This window comes from Scyliorhinus torazame, chromosome 7 (assembly GCF_047496885.1).
Source record: "Scyliorhinus torazame isolate Kashiwa2021f chromosome 7, sScyTor2.1, whole genome shotgun sequence".
Lineage (NCBI taxonomy): Eukaryota > Metazoa > Chordata > Chondrichthyes > Carcharhiniformes > Scyliorhinidae > Scyliorhinus > Scyliorhinus torazame.
Window position 1 is genome coordinate 232579278 of NC_092713.1, and position 15879 is coordinate 232595156.

The following is a 15879-nucleotide window of genomic DNA, read 5'->3' on the forward strand; positions in this document are numbered from 1 at the left end:
TCACAAGACCCACGCGGACAAGGGGAGAATGTGCAAACTCCACTCGGACAATGACCTGCGGCCGAGATCGAACCCGGTTCCGCAGCGCCGTGAGGCAGCAGTGCTAACCATTCCGCCACCGTGCCACCCCCCCAATGATCAGCTCTTGTCTTGACAGGAGTGGAAGCCGCAACTGGAACATAGGCAGGGATGGAGCAGTGGAGCCAGTTAGGGATTTTCACGGTTAGGTGGGTGGAGGTGAAACACAGTGGTGGGGGGAGAATTCCCTGGAGGGATGGGTGGGGGGGATCTGATGGGGGCCAGAAAGGAGGCTTCTCCCTTGCCTGGCCAAGGTTTCACACTTGGCGCAGCCCCCACTACCGCAAGTAAAATCATAGTGGTGGCAGGAGGAGGCCTTTAGTTGCTCCTTCACTGAAAATTCAAAGGACCTCAATTGGTCCACATGTGAGCAGCAGGCTGCCCAATATCTCCCTTGCCGGTGATAAAATCGCAGCACTGGCAGCAGGTGGGGATGTGTAGGCAACAGGCATGGTGTCTCTGTCATAGTGGCCAATTTTGTGTCCCCTCCGCGTGTCATCCCCCATATTTGGAGGATATAATATTCTGGCGATGGTGTGTGCCTAATAGGAAATTTAGAATCATAAAATTCTAAATGGGGGCAGCATGTACCACAGTGGTTAGCACAGTTGCTTCACAGCTCCAGGGTCCCAGGTTCGATTCCCAACTTGGGTCACTGTCTGTGCGGAGCCTGCACGTTCCCCCCGTGTCTGTGTGGATTTCCTCCGAGTGCTCCGGTTTCCTTCCACAGTCCAAAGATGTGCAGGTTAGGTGGATTGGCCATGCTAAATTGCCCTTAGTGTCCACAAAGGTTGGGTGGGGTTACTGGGTTACGGGGATAGGTTGGAAGTGTGGGTTTAAATGCGGTGCTCTTTCCAAGGGCCGGAGCAGACCCAATGAGCCGAATGGCCCCCTCCTGCACTATAAATTCTATGACTCTATGATTCTAGAATCTTATGCCACAGAAAGGAGGCTATTTGGCCAATCATGCATGTGCCATTTCTTTGAAAGAACTGAGCAATTTTATTCCACACCCCAAATTTTTCTCCATAACCCAGCGGTATAGTCCTTATCAAGTAAAACTTGTTGACCAACATGGAATGCCATATTCAAGCACGATTGCACACCAACTGCACCTTGATGGACTGGTAGCTCTTGTGGTCCCTGTGATGTCCAAAAAACCATGTGTGTGCAGTTAATTGCTCTCTACACCACTGGACATCTGTTACCGAGCAAAGCCATATACCCATTTGGTTTCCATCTCTTTGGTATGACAGAAGACAATGCAGAGTTTGAGGGTAACAGTAGCCTTGACAGTCAATGACAGTGCTGTCCTCACCATGCTGTGCAGCTGCAGGTCGTGTTGAAGGAGGTGACAGAGCTCTGTGGTGAATCATTGATACATACGTTGCTCCTTGTTGAGTTGGAAGTAGGAGAAGTGCTTCCTGCAGATCTTCAGTAGGTAGAGCCTTTTCTGCAAAACCCGCCTCTTTCTCTCTTGTCGCATACATATGTTCAGCTGGGGGTGATTTGGAAAGAGTGTTAACCAGGCCAATGCAATCAAAAGTGGCAGACCATGTGTCAAATCATCTTGAGAGGCCATTTGACAACAAAACTTGCCCACTCTGCATGCTCCCAGAATATGCACTGAATGCCTCTATGAATAGTCTCACAGGTGCTGCATGGGAAGTGGCTGAAAGAGATAGGGCCAATTAATCGCCATTTAAGGGCCAATTCCTGCCCCGGCCACAATTTTTCAGCTGACAGGTAAAGACCAGTGACGGATAGGAAGCCTGGCAAGTAACATTGCTTGAGCTTTGGGTGGGAAAATGGCAGGGCTGTATCCTTTCCTGTCCCCCTGTTTTATTGGAGGCCCATCCAGCAGCAGACACCCTACATTTTTGCGTCCCATCCTGGCTATCAATCGCCTTGTACCGCGCCCCTCTCAAATCCTTGACAAGGCCTGTCTGCCTGCCACCTTGGCCTGGGCTCACCACACTCACCTCTATCAGGCTCCCCTGTCAAACAGCATTGCAGACCGGATGCAGTCCAAGCAGTAGTCACTGCTCTTGGTGGTCGTGCTGGGACCAGAGAGCTTCTGGCCATTTGATTGTCTGGCAGCTCTTGGAGGTGGGGCTTTTTCCCCAGATGGAGGTAATTAATTCTCCTTCAAATCTCAAATGGCTGTGAGGGAGCCCAAAAGAAAAGCTTAACCCTAATGTTTATTGCAGAGGAATGGGGACCTCAATGCCCACAGAACATAGAACAGAGAACATTACACACAGTACAGGCCCTTCGGCCCTCGATGTTGCGCCAACCTGTGAAACCACTCTAAAGCCCATCTACACTATTCCCTTATCGTCCATATGTCTATCCAATGACCATTTGAATGCCCTGAGTGTTGGCAATGCCACTACTGTTGCAGGCAGGGCAGGGCATTCCACGTCCTTACTACTCTCTGAGTAAAGAACCTACCTTTGACATCTGTCCTATATCTATCTCCCCTCAATTTAAAGCTATGCCCCCTCGTGTTAGACATCACCATCCGAGGAAAAAGGCTCTCACTGTCCACCCTATCCAATCCTCTGATCATCTTGTATGCCTCAATTAAGTCACCTCTTAACCTTCTTCTCTCTCACGAAAACAGCCTCAAGTCCCTCAGCCTTTCCTCATAAGATCTTCCTTCCATACCAGGCAACATTCTGGTAAATCTCCTCTGCACTCTTCCCAATGGCTTCCACATCCTTCCTATAATGCGGCGACCAGAATTGCACGCAATACTCCAAATGCAGCCGCACCAGAGTTTTGTACAGCTGCAACATGACCTCATGGCTCCGAAACTCAATCCCTCTACCAATAAAATTTAACACATCGTACGCCTTCTTAAAGACCAGGTCAGCATAATTAGTCTGACATGGACCAAATGGCAACTCGTTGTCCCCTTCCAGCCATATCAAAATATACCCTATCCTGGCACCAGGTTGGCAACATTAGTCAATATTCCTAGCGTCTCTGTCATGTTGATTCATGACTCTGCACTTTCCAAAACTCAGGCATTCACTACTTATGGTCCAATTTGTAAATATTTACAATACTCTTCGGTATAAATGTGTTTTGTTCGTTGTTTGCCTCTGCTGTGTTTTTTTTCGCATTTTTCCAGCATTCACAAGTGGCCACAGAGACATAATTAAATACTTATTGCAGCAGGTTACTGCACCTCACAACCCCAGAGTGGGTAATGATTGTGAAAATGCACTTTGCCTGCATTCTGCAGCCTTTGTGCTGTGCCCATTTTCTCTGTTACTTGCCTCTATGGACACAAATCTGTCCTTTAAGAAACTCGGGCGGGATTCTGTGTCTGCCGATGCTGGAATCGGGAAATGTGTTTGAGCGGAGAATCGGTTACGGAGGTGAAATCACGGTTGCCGCGAATTTCAGTCAAATCGCAATTCTCCGTCGCCTCGACAGCGGCGTCAACACGTTCCAGAATGCACGTACAATAAACACCGGGCCTTTGCGATTCTCCGCTTCCAATGGGCCAAACCGGCTATGTGGTCGGGGTGAACCCCCCACGGGACTGGGACAGTGTCTAGGCACAGATCGCCCTTGCTGCGGCCTACGAGCCAGCCATCGTGCTGCGCACCCCGCTGACTACCCACCTTGACCACTGGTTCTGCAGACTGACACCAGCCGTATAGTTGCCCCCACCCCACCACCCCCGCACCCTACCCTCCAACCCACTTTCTGGCATAACATACCCACTCCCCCTGCCGTCACCCGCTGGTGGGCATCAGCCGGCTCACCCAAGGACAAAGCCCACAGTAGCCTCTACAGGGATGTTGGGTGGGAGCCAAGGGCGTACTGCTGGCAAGGACAGCACCAGCCGACAATACCCTGGGCAGTAAGGGCGGGCCCCAGGGCCAAAGGCTCTCACTGTGCTGGGCACCGATGGGGCCACGGGTGTGGGAATGGGGCATGACATGCAGGGGCAGGGCCGCAGTGCCAGCCCATTGGGCTTGGTTGGGCATGGGAATACATATCAGACTAACATGTTGCCCTTTCACCCCCTACAGACAATGGATATTGGAATTTAACCAGTAATGGTGGCCTTCCTGCTAGCGGCTGCAGTTCTGGGGGGATCCCTGCGACTGTACGAACTGGAGCTGCTCGAGGGGGAGGAAGCTGCAGCAGTAGAGTGTGCAGCAGCAGTGCCTGTCCCAGAGCAACAGGAGGCAACCGCTCAGGATGGAGAACCAGCCACCCAACAGGCCCAGGAGGAGCGGGTACAAAGGAGGCGTCGCATGAGGCCTTGTGTGTACTGGGAGTGCCTGTCATTCGAGGACCTGCCTGATGGAGCATGCCATCAAAGACTCAGCTGCGCAGGCAGGCAATACGACCTATCCGCCAGATCATGGCGCACCTGGCACCGCAGGGGAATGGGGGAGGGCACCCGCTCCTGGTGGCCATCAAGGAGGGTAAACTGAAGGTTTACGCGGTGGGATCCTTCCAGGCACAGGGTGGGGACCTGTCCGGGATCTCACAGACCTCGCCGCAAAGGTGCATCTGTGCCATCACGGAGGCCCTATATACCTAGTTGGCACAATACATCCATTTCACTGTGGACCGAGCCCACCAGGATGCCCGGCAGCGGTGTTCGTCGCCATCGCTCACATGCCCCGGGCCCAGGGGGTGATCATCGGGATGCATGTTGCCCCACGAGCACCTTCGGAGGATAGGCTGCTATACACAAACCAAATGGGGTTCCACTTGATGAACGTGCCGCTCATGTGTGACCATCAGCTGTGCATAATACCGTCTGCACCTGATACCCGGGCAGTGTGAACAACGCATTCATCCTGGCACAATCGATGATACCTGTCCCCTTTGAGATGCTCCCCCTGGCTTGGCTCCTGAACGACAGGGTTATCCACTGCGGTCGTGGCTGATGACGCCTATCCGAAGGCCACAGGCTGATGTGGAGACCCACTACAACAATGCCCATTCAGCAACCAGGAGCGTGCTCGAGCAGTGCTTTGGCATCCTCAGAATATGGTTCAGGTGCCTGGACCGCTCCGGAGGGGAGCTTCAGTATGATGCTGAGAGGGTCGCTCGCATCTCATCCGATGAGAAGGATACGGGTGAGGGCGTGGATGGGCAGGACATAGGGCCTGCATGGGAGGCAGCATGACCTGCGCACCAGGGCCAACGCGCACGTGACGCTCTGATGTTTGCTGGTTCACCAACTGGGGGATACAACCTGCCGCATTATTGGGGTGTGGGCATGGGTTGGCAATAACAGCGGGTCTGGTACATGGGATGAGGATGATGACAGCCCTCTCTACAATGAAGTCTGGTGCTCCGCATTGTCTGACAGTGTCTGACTCCTGCCCACTGTAGCACTTTCCACCATCCACCTGGGTGATCCCTGCATGCAAGCTGGCCATTCAATCACACGCTGCCATTGGATCACTGGGGTGGTGGCGGTGGGGATGGTTGGGGGCGAGGCAGGGTGAAGGGAGGGGGAGGGAGGGGGAGCAGGAGGGTGGGGAGCCCAGCCACCCACAATGTCCGCATATACCCCCCCCCAGCCCCGCACCCATCTCATGCCCAGACAAGCCCACCCCTCACAATCTTCTGAAGAGCACCGAATAGGGTGTAACAGTGTGAACAGATGTTTTATGTGCACAAAGACCGCAAGAAACTTCAGAGTTGTGAACACAGTCCAGTCCATCACACAAACCTTCCTCCCATCCACTGACTTCTACACCTCCCGCCGCCTGGGGAAAGCGGGCAGCATAATCAAAGATCCTTCTCACCCGGCTTACTCACTCTTCCATCTTCCATCGGGCAAGACATAATAAAGCCTGAGAATACACACAAACAGACTCAAAAACAGCTTCTTCCCCGCTGTTACCAGACTCCTAAACAACCCCCTTATGGACTGACCTGATTAACACTACAACCCTGTATGCTTCACCCACTGCCGGTGTTATGTAGTTACATCTGGGGTAGCACGGTAGCATTGTGGATAGCACAATTGCTTCACAGCTCCAGGGTCGCAGGTTCGATTCCGGCTTGGGTCACTGTCTATGCGGAGTCTGCACATCCTCCCCGTGTGTGCGTGGGTTTCCTCCGGGTGCTCCGGTTTCCTCCCACAGTCCAAAGATGTGCAGGTTAGGTGGATTGGCCATGATAAATTGCCCTTAGTGTCCAAAATTGCCCTTAGTGTTGGGTGGGGTTACTGGGTTATGGGGATAGGGTGGAGGTGTTGACCTTGGGTAGGGTGCTCTTTCCAAGAGCCGGTGCAGACTCGATGGACTGAATGGCCTCCTTCTGCACTGTAAATTCTATGATAATCTATTATTGTCTACCTTGTGTCGCCCTATCATGTATTTTCTTTAATTCCTTTTCTTTTCATGTACTTAATGAGCTGCTCACAGAAAAATACTTTTCACTGTACCTTGATATAAGTGACAATAAACAAATCCAAATCCAAATATGTACATCTACATGCCGTAGCCTTTCTAACTAAACTGTGCCCTGCACCCATGCCAACTTAACTGGTGTCTACCTTTGTGGCATTACGGACCCTAATTCTACATCCAGGTGGATCCCCAGATGGTACAACGGGGTGGAGACGGCCTGCTGTGATTCCCGCCCTGCGAATTGTGTCCTCTTTGGTGGCCACCTTCTGGGGCGACCGTGCCTCGATGGCCCCAGCTGCTGCTCAGCTATCCCAGGTGGTGTGGTGCCACCCTGTTCTGCCTGCTGCCCACCAGATGTGCCAGGGACAAGGAGTTCGAGGTGCTGTAGTGTTCTGGCACCTCCCCTGCGGGAGCACAAGCTCCATCACCTCCTCCTCCCTCAGGGTGCCTGATGGCCCCCGCGCTACTCCATGGGATGGGGGTGCAAGAGGTGCCATCCCCTGAGGCACCCTCACCATCTGGCGCTGCCAGTCCTGGAGACCTGCTTTGGTCTCGAACAGGGTCTGTATACTCACGGCCAAGGTGCACAGAGAGTGGACCATCTCTGCCTCAGACTTCGCCTCATCATGCTGTGACTGTGCCACCACCTTCGGGGTCTGTGCCACACCAGCCAGTGACTGTGCCACCTCCCTCTGGGACTGGGCCACCTTCCTCTGTGTCTGAACTACGTTGGCCAACACTTGGCAATGCCGCCGATGTTCTCAGCCATGGCCTCTGTGACTGGGCCACGGCTGAAGCACCACTGCAATGTCTAAGTGGCTCTGGCACATGGCTGCCTGTGAGAGGACAGCCTTGTGCTGGGCCGTGGCCACCGCATGTACAGAATGCTCCAGCACGTGATTGGACTCCTCCAACTGTGCCTGCAGGTGCTGGTTGCTCGCCGACATCCCCTCATGTAGTCCCTGGCTCTGCGACTGCATCTCCATGATTAATGGGACTGCCCATTCCAGAAGCCCAAAACTCATCTGGATGGCAGCTAATCCCTGGGGTCGGGCTGCCCTCCGACCGTCCACCCCCTCGGGAGTTCCTATCTCCACCTGCTGTACCAGAGTATGTGTGTGATGAGCACTGGATAGTGTCCCAGGATCCTCTTCACTAAAGTGCCCAATCTGGGACGTGGAGGGTGTTGGAGGCAGCTCTACCGGGAAATCAGTGTCATCCCTGGACTTCGGTTCCAGATTGTCCTGGGTTTCGGGTCGAAGGCTCACATCCATTCTGCTGTACTCGTCGCTGGTCGGCACATGGGTGGGTGGGGCCCGCTCCATCCCCAGCAGCTCCTGCAAGACATGCATGATTAGACTGTGGGCCGGGGGAAGTGAGGGTGGTGTGGGTGAAGGTGGATCTGATGGACTACAGCCCAGGGTTCCAAAAAGTATATCTGAGGAGATTGTGGAGGCATTGGTGGTGATCTTCCAGGAATCACTGGAGGCAGGAAGGGTCCCAGAGGACTGGAAAGTGGCGAATGTAACATCACTGTTTAAGAAGGCAGAAGACGGAAATTATAGTCCGGTTAGCCTGACTTCGGTCATTGGTAAAACTTTAGAGTCCATTATTAAAGATGAGATCGCAGAGTACTTGGAAGTGCATGATAAAATAGGACTGAGTCAGCATGGCTTTGTCAAAGGGAGGTCATGTCTGGCAAATCCGTTGGAGTTCTTTGAGGAGGTAACAAGGAAGTTAGACAAAGGAGAATCAGTGGACGTGATTTATTTAGATTTCCAGAAGGCCTTTGACAAGGTGCCGCATAGGAGATTGTTCAATAAGTTTAGAGCCCATGGTGTTAAGGGTAAGATCCTTGCATGGATAGAGGATTGGTTGACTGGCAGAAGGCAGGGAGTGGGGATAAAGGGGCCTTTTTCAGGATAGCAGCCAGTGACTAGTGGTGTGCCTCAGGGGTCGGTGCTGGGACCACAACTTTTCACAATATACATTAATGATCTGGAAGAAGGAACTGAAGGCACTGGTGCTAAGTTTGCAGATGATACAATGATCTGTAGAGGAACAGCTAGTATTGAGACAGCAAAGGGGCTGCAGAAGGATTTGGACAGGCTATGAGAGTGGGCAATCAAGTGGCAGATAAAATACAACGTGGAAAAGTGTGAGGTTATTAACAGCGTTCATTAACGTTTATTAGCATTTATTAACAGGGGGCTTGAGTTTAAGAGCCGTGGGGTTATGCTGCAATTGTACATGACCCTAGTGAGACCACATTTAGAGTATTGTGTGCAGTTCTGGTCACCTCATTATAGGAAGGATGTGGAAGCATTGGAAAGGGTGCAAAGGAGATTTACCAGGATGCTGCCTGGTTTGGAGGATAGGTCTTATGAGGAAACGTTGAGGGAGCTAGAGCTTTTCTCTTTGGAGCGGAGGAGGATGAGAGGCGACTTAATAGAGATTTATAAGATGACGAGGGGGATAGATAGAGTGGACGTTCAGAGACTATTTCCTCGGGTGGATGAAGCTGTTGCAAGGGGTCATAACTATAAGGTTCAGGGTGGGAGATTTAGGAGGGATGTCTGAGGTAGGTTCTTTACTCAGAGAGTGGTTAGGGTGTAGAATGGACTGCCTGCTGTGATAGTGGAGTCGGACACTTTAGGAACTTTCAAGCTGTTATTGGATAGGCACAGGGAGCATACCAGAATGACAGGGAGTGGGATAGCTTGATCTTGGTTTCGGACAAGGCTCAGCACAACTTCAAGGGCCGAAGGGCCTGTCCTGTGCTCTACTGCTCTATGTTCTATGTTCTATGTTATGCACTTTGGAAGGAGAAATGGAGGCATCGACTATTTTCTAAGTGGGAAGATGCTTAGGAAATCAGAAGGACAAAGGGACTTGGAGGTCCTTGTTCACGATTCTCTTAAGATTAACGTGCAGGTTCAGTCGTCAGTTGGGAAGGCAAATGCAATGTTAGCATTCATGTCAAGAGGGCCAGAATACAAGACCAGCGATGTGCCTCTGAGGCTGTATAAGGCTCTGGTCAGACCCCATTTTGAGTATGTGAGCAGCATTGCGCCCTGTATTTTAGGAAAGATGTGCTGGTCTTGGAAAGGGTCCAAAGGAGGTTCACAAGAATGATCCCTGGAATGAAGAGCTTGTCGTATGAGGAACGGTTGAGTGCTCTGGGTCTGTACTCGTTGGAGCTTAGAAGGATGAAGGGGGATCTTATTGAAACTTACAGGATACTGCGAGGCCTGGATAGAGTGGACGTGGAGACGTTGTTTCCACTTGTAGGAAAAACTAGAACCAGAGGACACCATCTCAGACTAAAGGGACGTTCCTTTAAAACAGAGATGAGGAGGAATTTCTTCAGCCAGAGGGTGGTGAATCTGTGGAACATTTTGCCACAGATGACTGTGGAGGCTAAATCACTGAGTGTCTTTAAGACAGAGATAGATAGGTTCTTGATTAATAAGGGGATCGGGGTTATGGGGAGACGGCAGGAAAATGGGGATGAGAAACATATCACCATGATTGAACAGCGGAGCGGTAGTGAGGGTGGTGTGGGAGTGAGGGTGGGGATGAGGGTAGTGGGAGGTGAGGGTGTGGTGGTGAGGGTGGTGTGGGGATGAGGATGGGGGTGGTAGTGAGGGTGGTGTGGGGGTGCGGATGAGGATGGGCGTGGTGTGGTGGTGAGGGTGGTGTGGGGGTGGTGTGGTAGTGAGGGTGGTGTGGGGGTGAGGGTGGTGTGGGGGTGGTGTGGTGGTGAGGGTGGTGTGGGGGTGAGGGTGGTGTGGGGGTGGTGTGGTGGTGAGGGTGGTGTGGGGGTGAGGGTGGTGTGGGGGTGGGGATGAGGATGGGGGTGGTGTGGTGGTGAGGGTGGTGTGGGGGTCAGGATGGGGGTGGTGTGGTGGTGAGGGTGGTGTGGGGGTGAGGGTGGAAATGAGGGTAGTGGGAGGTGAGGGTGTGGTGGTGAGGGTGGTGTGGGGGTGAGGGTGGGAATGAGGGTAGTGGGAGGTGAGGGTGTGGTGGTGAGGGTGGTGTGGGGGTGAGGGTTGGGATGAGGGTAGTGGGAGATGAGGGTGTGGTAGTGAGGGTGGTGTGGGGGTGCGGATGAGGATGGGCGTGGTGTGGTGGTGAGGGTGGTGTGGGGGTGGTGTGGTAGTGAGGGTGGTGTGGGGGTGAGGGTGGTGTGGGGGTGGTGTGGTGGTGAGGGTGGTGTGGGGGTGAGGGTGGTGTGGGGGTGGGGATGAGGATGGGGGTGGTGTGGTGGTGAGGGTGGTGTGGGGGTCAGGATGGGGGTGGTGTGGTTGTGAGGGTGGTGTGGGGGTGAGGGTGGAAATGAGGGTAGTGGGAGGTGAGGGTGTGGTGGCGAGGGTGGTGTGGGGGTGAGGGTGGGAATGAGGGTAGTGGGAGGTGAGGGTGTGGTGGTGAGGGTGGTGTGGGGGTGAGGGTGGGAATGAGGGTAGTGGGAGGTGAGGGTGTGGTGGCGCGGGTGGTGTGGGGGTGAGGGTTGGGATGAGGGTAGTGGGAGATGAGGGTGTGGTGGTGAGGGTGGTGTGGGGGTGAGGGTGGTGTGGGGGTGGTGTGGGGGTGGGGATGAGGATGGGGTGGTGTGGTGGTGAGGGTGGTGTGATGGTGAGGGTGGTGTGGGGGTGAGGGTGGTGTGGGGGTGAGGGTGGTGTGGGGGTGGTGTGGGGGTGGGGATGAGGATGGGGTGGTGTGGTGGTGAGGGTGGTGTGGGGGTGGGGATGAGGATGGGGGTGGTGTGGTGGTGAGGGTGGTGTGGGGGTGAGGGTGGAATGAGGGTAGTGGGAGGTGAGGGTGTGGTGGTGAAGGTGGTGTGGGGGTGGGGATGAGGATGGGGGTGGTGAGGGTGGTGTGGGGAGATGAGGGTGGTGTGGGGGTGAGGGTGAGGGTGGTGTGGGGGTGAGGGTGAGGATAGTGTGGTGGTGAGGGTGGTGTGGGTGTGAGGATGAGGGTGGGGGTGGTGTGGTGGTGAGGGTGCTGTGGGGGTGAGGGTGGGAATGAGGGTAGTGGGAGGTGAGGGTGTGGTGGTAAGGGTGGTGTGGGGGTGGGAATGAGGATGGGGGTGATGTGGTAGTGAGGGTGGTGTGGGGGTGAGGGTGAGGGTGGTGTGGGGTTGGTGTCGGGGGGTGGTAACACGCGTGTCACGGGGAACTGCAACTCAGCAGGGTCTCACTTCCTCGCCCACGGCCGACCTCCACCCCGGCGACCTCCCTTTCCTATGGGCCGCCGACCACGTACAGGGTCCTCTGCTCAGGCACAGTGATGGGCTGCCCTCCAGTCTTCTCCCGCTCCTGCCAGTTATTGATAATAATAATCTTTAATGTCACAAATGGTCTTACATTAACACGGCAATGAAGTTACTGTGAAAAGCCCCTAGTCGCCACATTCCGGTGCCTGTTCGGGTACACAGAGGGAGAATTCAGAATGTCCAATTCAACTAACAGCACGTCTTTTGGGACTTGTGGGAGGAAACCGGAGCACCCGGAGGAAACCCACGCGGACACGGGGAGAACATGCAGACTCCGCTCAGACAGTGACCCAAGCTGGGAATCGAACCTGAGTCCCTGGAGCTGTGAAGCTAACCACTGTGCTACCATTATTGGTGGCCTTCCCGTGGGGGGAGGGGGAGGGGAAAACGACAGTGTTAGACAGTCCGACGCATGCAGCGCAGGTGGGTAACTGGTGGCCTCAATGGCCAGGGCACCCGGCCATGGCCGTCGGTAAGGCATGAGGTGCAGGGTGGGGGTTTGGCCGCGCTCTTGTTTGGGGGGAGGGGGTGTCACGGGTGTGTGGGACGTTGGTTGGTGCGAGGGGCACAGTGCTGCCTGCTCATCCTGGCCTGTCTGAGGACTTCATGCAGTTTCTTCCTGCACTGCAGGCTGGTCCGGATGGTGTTGCTTATGGGGCTGAATGCCTCTGCCACCTGCGCCCAGGCATTTTTGTTTTTAATTTTAGAGTATCCAATTCATTTTTTTCCAATTAAGTGTCTTGATTGTCAATCATGAACCCGCCGAATCCGGCACCATTTATCATTGGAATCGATTGTATTCCACGTGGCACCGAGTTAGCCCCTTAACATTAGCAGAATCGGTCCAGACGTGGTGTCAGCTTTGCTGTCGTAGAACTCCACGAATCCTGCCCCGGTAGCAAAACTTAGTCTCTGAAATGGAGAACCGAGCTGCTCATCTTTCCATCATGTAAAATACTTTATTGCCCATTGCAGATTTCTGAGAAAGTTAATTTTATACTGTTTGTATTTTTTTTTGTTGATGTTTGCTTTGTTAATGTTAATTTTGAGCAATAGATTAATACGGTCATTCTCATTCATGGGGATACATTTTACTAGAGGGGTTGAGTTGTGGGGTATATTGCAACCCTCCACCCCGGAAGAAAAGGCGATTGCAAAATGACTGACTTTAAACAAGGCCGTCCCATAGCGATAACACACTGCTGACGGCCTAAACAAGCTGAGGGTTGGACTTCGGCCTCACAGATTGGCCAGCATCTCTAGCAGCAGCACAAAGCTCAGTAGTAGGCACTGCTAGGGTTGCAAACAGTCCCATAAAGTATCATAGGCACAAGCGGCAGGTAAATCGGACCTTTCAGGGCAGGAAGTGATCTGAGAGCTTAAGGACAATGGGCGCGGGGGTGGTTAGTGGAGAGTGGTGAAGGCCAGACAGGGAGTCACAAAGTTGGGTTATGATCTTACAGGGTTGCATCCCTCTCCCTTCCTGCTTTTTTTCCAACTTTGGTGAATCAAACGGCCTTCCGCACTCACCCGCCTTCCATTGCCCAGGATATTATGACACTGAAAGTGGATTGAGTTCCTTACGTAGCCATTAATTAGCCACTTCAGTGCATCAATGCATCAATAGGCCTGTGGGAGTGTAGACTGAGGGGTGTTGGGGTGCCAGCTAGTAGGCACCTTACCCACAACCTTATATAATGGGTACTGGGTCAGGGGTGGGTGAAAAGGCAGTGCACTACCCACCCAGCATATTCTAGGCATACCCCCACCACTGAGAACACAGCCGGGGGAGGGCATAAAATCCAGCCAATCGATCTTAAAAATTCTAAATATGTATAATCCTTCCAAATTATCTCCCAGTACAAGGTTAAAACGATCTGACCCCAGAAACATACTCGTTCAGTCTGTGAAAGATTGTTGAAATTGAACCCTGCTCACATGTCAGCCCTGAAGGAAGGAGATGCCTATAGTTTTCCTTTGAGTAAAATTGCTTACACTTTCACAGGAAATTCCTCAGATAGGCTCAGTTTTCATCAGAAGTGGAATTGAAACCCTATTTTAAAGTATGCCAGCAAAGGACGAGCATGTCTGAGCATTTTCCCAATAAGCGAGTTCTTGTGCTGCAACATACTTCATCATATTAAAACTCAAAAGTATGGGACAATAAAATTGAAACAGCTAAGGTAACAAAACAACTATATCTACAAAGGTATTAACATGTAAAAATATTAATAAAAACGTAAATTTAATTGCCACTGACATGTGTTTATTCTGATAAATCAATCTTTTTAATCAATACTTAATTGTTTTTTGAATATCTAGGATTGGGAACTCAAAGTTGGTTCTGAAAATTTGTTTGCATTTTATATCTGGGAAGAGTTAAATCGAGATAAAGAAATTATTTCATTGGAAATGAAGATTGGTTATTTCAAGAATTCAAGGCTGATCACAATACGTGCTTTATTAATGTGTGGCAAATTGAAAATCTATCCCATGTGGTTGTGTAACTAAATGTAATTAGCTTGACAATGTATATTTCTAGCTCAAGGCAAATGTTATCATATTACCAAGTCTGAATGTACTGCTTGACACTTGGACTCAAAAAATATTTAGCATCGGATTACCAGCTGCACAGGTAGAAAAATACTTTTTTTTAAATGTTAGTTGAGTCTTTGTAACAACAGGGATGGGCAACTGACCTAGTGCTGACCTAGCCAGCGACACCCAACATCCTGTTTAAAATCAGGCCACTAGTCCTGAACCTCATTAATCATCAAATTGAAAGAAATACTGATCTGGAAGTTTCTATTTGAATTGCCAGAGATGAAATCCCTCCAGTCAGGTGTTGGATTGTCAGATTGTAATACTGTGTTTTTAAGTGGTAGGATTACACTGAAGATATTATTCATGGCAATTTGGAATTAGCACACAGACATCTCATGTGAGGCTCCCATGATGTACCTGATCATTTGCCAAAAGTTTCATTCTGTAACTGTCTGGAACAGAAAGGAAGAAAGACCAAAAGAGAAAATGCTGGCAAATCTCAGCAGGTCTGGCAGCATCTGTAGAAAGAGAAAAGAGCTAATGTTTCGAGTCCAGATGACCCTTTGTCAAAGCTTTGACAAAGGGTCATCTGCGAAATGTTAGCTCTTTTCTCTCGGTGGTCTTTGCTTGCAGTTTATTTCTTCTGAAACCTATATTTTGATACTTGGGTTTACTCCTCCTTCCTCCTTCCTCACTGAAGTTCTCTTAAAATTCCTGACCCTTTTCTTAACTGATCACCAGTGGGAAACTATTGTTATGACAATTATCAAATACCAATAATTGCCACTGGTATCTACAGGCCACTCTGCTAAGGTAAAACATCAGGGGCGAAATTCTCCCCCAACGGCGCGATGTCCGCCGACTGGCGCCAAAAACGGCGCCAATCAGACGGGCATCGCGCCGGCCCAAAGGTGCGGAATGCTCCGCATCTTTGGGGGCCGAGCCCCAACATTGAGGGGCTAGGCCGGCGCTGGAGGGATTTCCGCCCCGCCAGCTGGCGGAAATGGCGTTTGGTGCCCTGCCAGCTGGCGGAAATGGCGTTTGGTGCCCCGCCAGTTGGCGCGGAAATGCGGCGCATGCGCGGGAGCGTCAGCGGCCGCCGACACTTTCCCGCGCATGCGCAGTGGGGAGAGTCTCTTCCGCCTCCGCCATGGTGGAGGTCGTGGCGGAGGCGGAAGGGAAAGAGTGCCCCCACGGCACAGGCCCGCCCGCGGATCGGTGGGCCCCGATCGCGGGCCAGGCCACCGTGGGGGCACCCCCGGGGTCAGATCGCCCCGCGCCCCCCCAGGACCCCGGAGCCCGCCCACGCCGCCTGGTCCCGCCGGTAAATACCAGCTTTGATTTACACCGGCGGGACAGGCAATTTCTGGGCGGGACTTCGGCCCATCCGGGCCGGAGAATTGAGCGGGGGGTCCTGCCAACCGGCGCAGCCCGATTCCCGCCCCCGCCCAATCTCCGGGGGCAGGATTCACGGCGGCCAACGGCCATTCTCCGACCCGGCGGGGGGTCGGGGAATGACGCCCCAGATGTCATACACCAATGCAACGCAATGTTGAGAAAAATCAAGTAGTAGGTTTG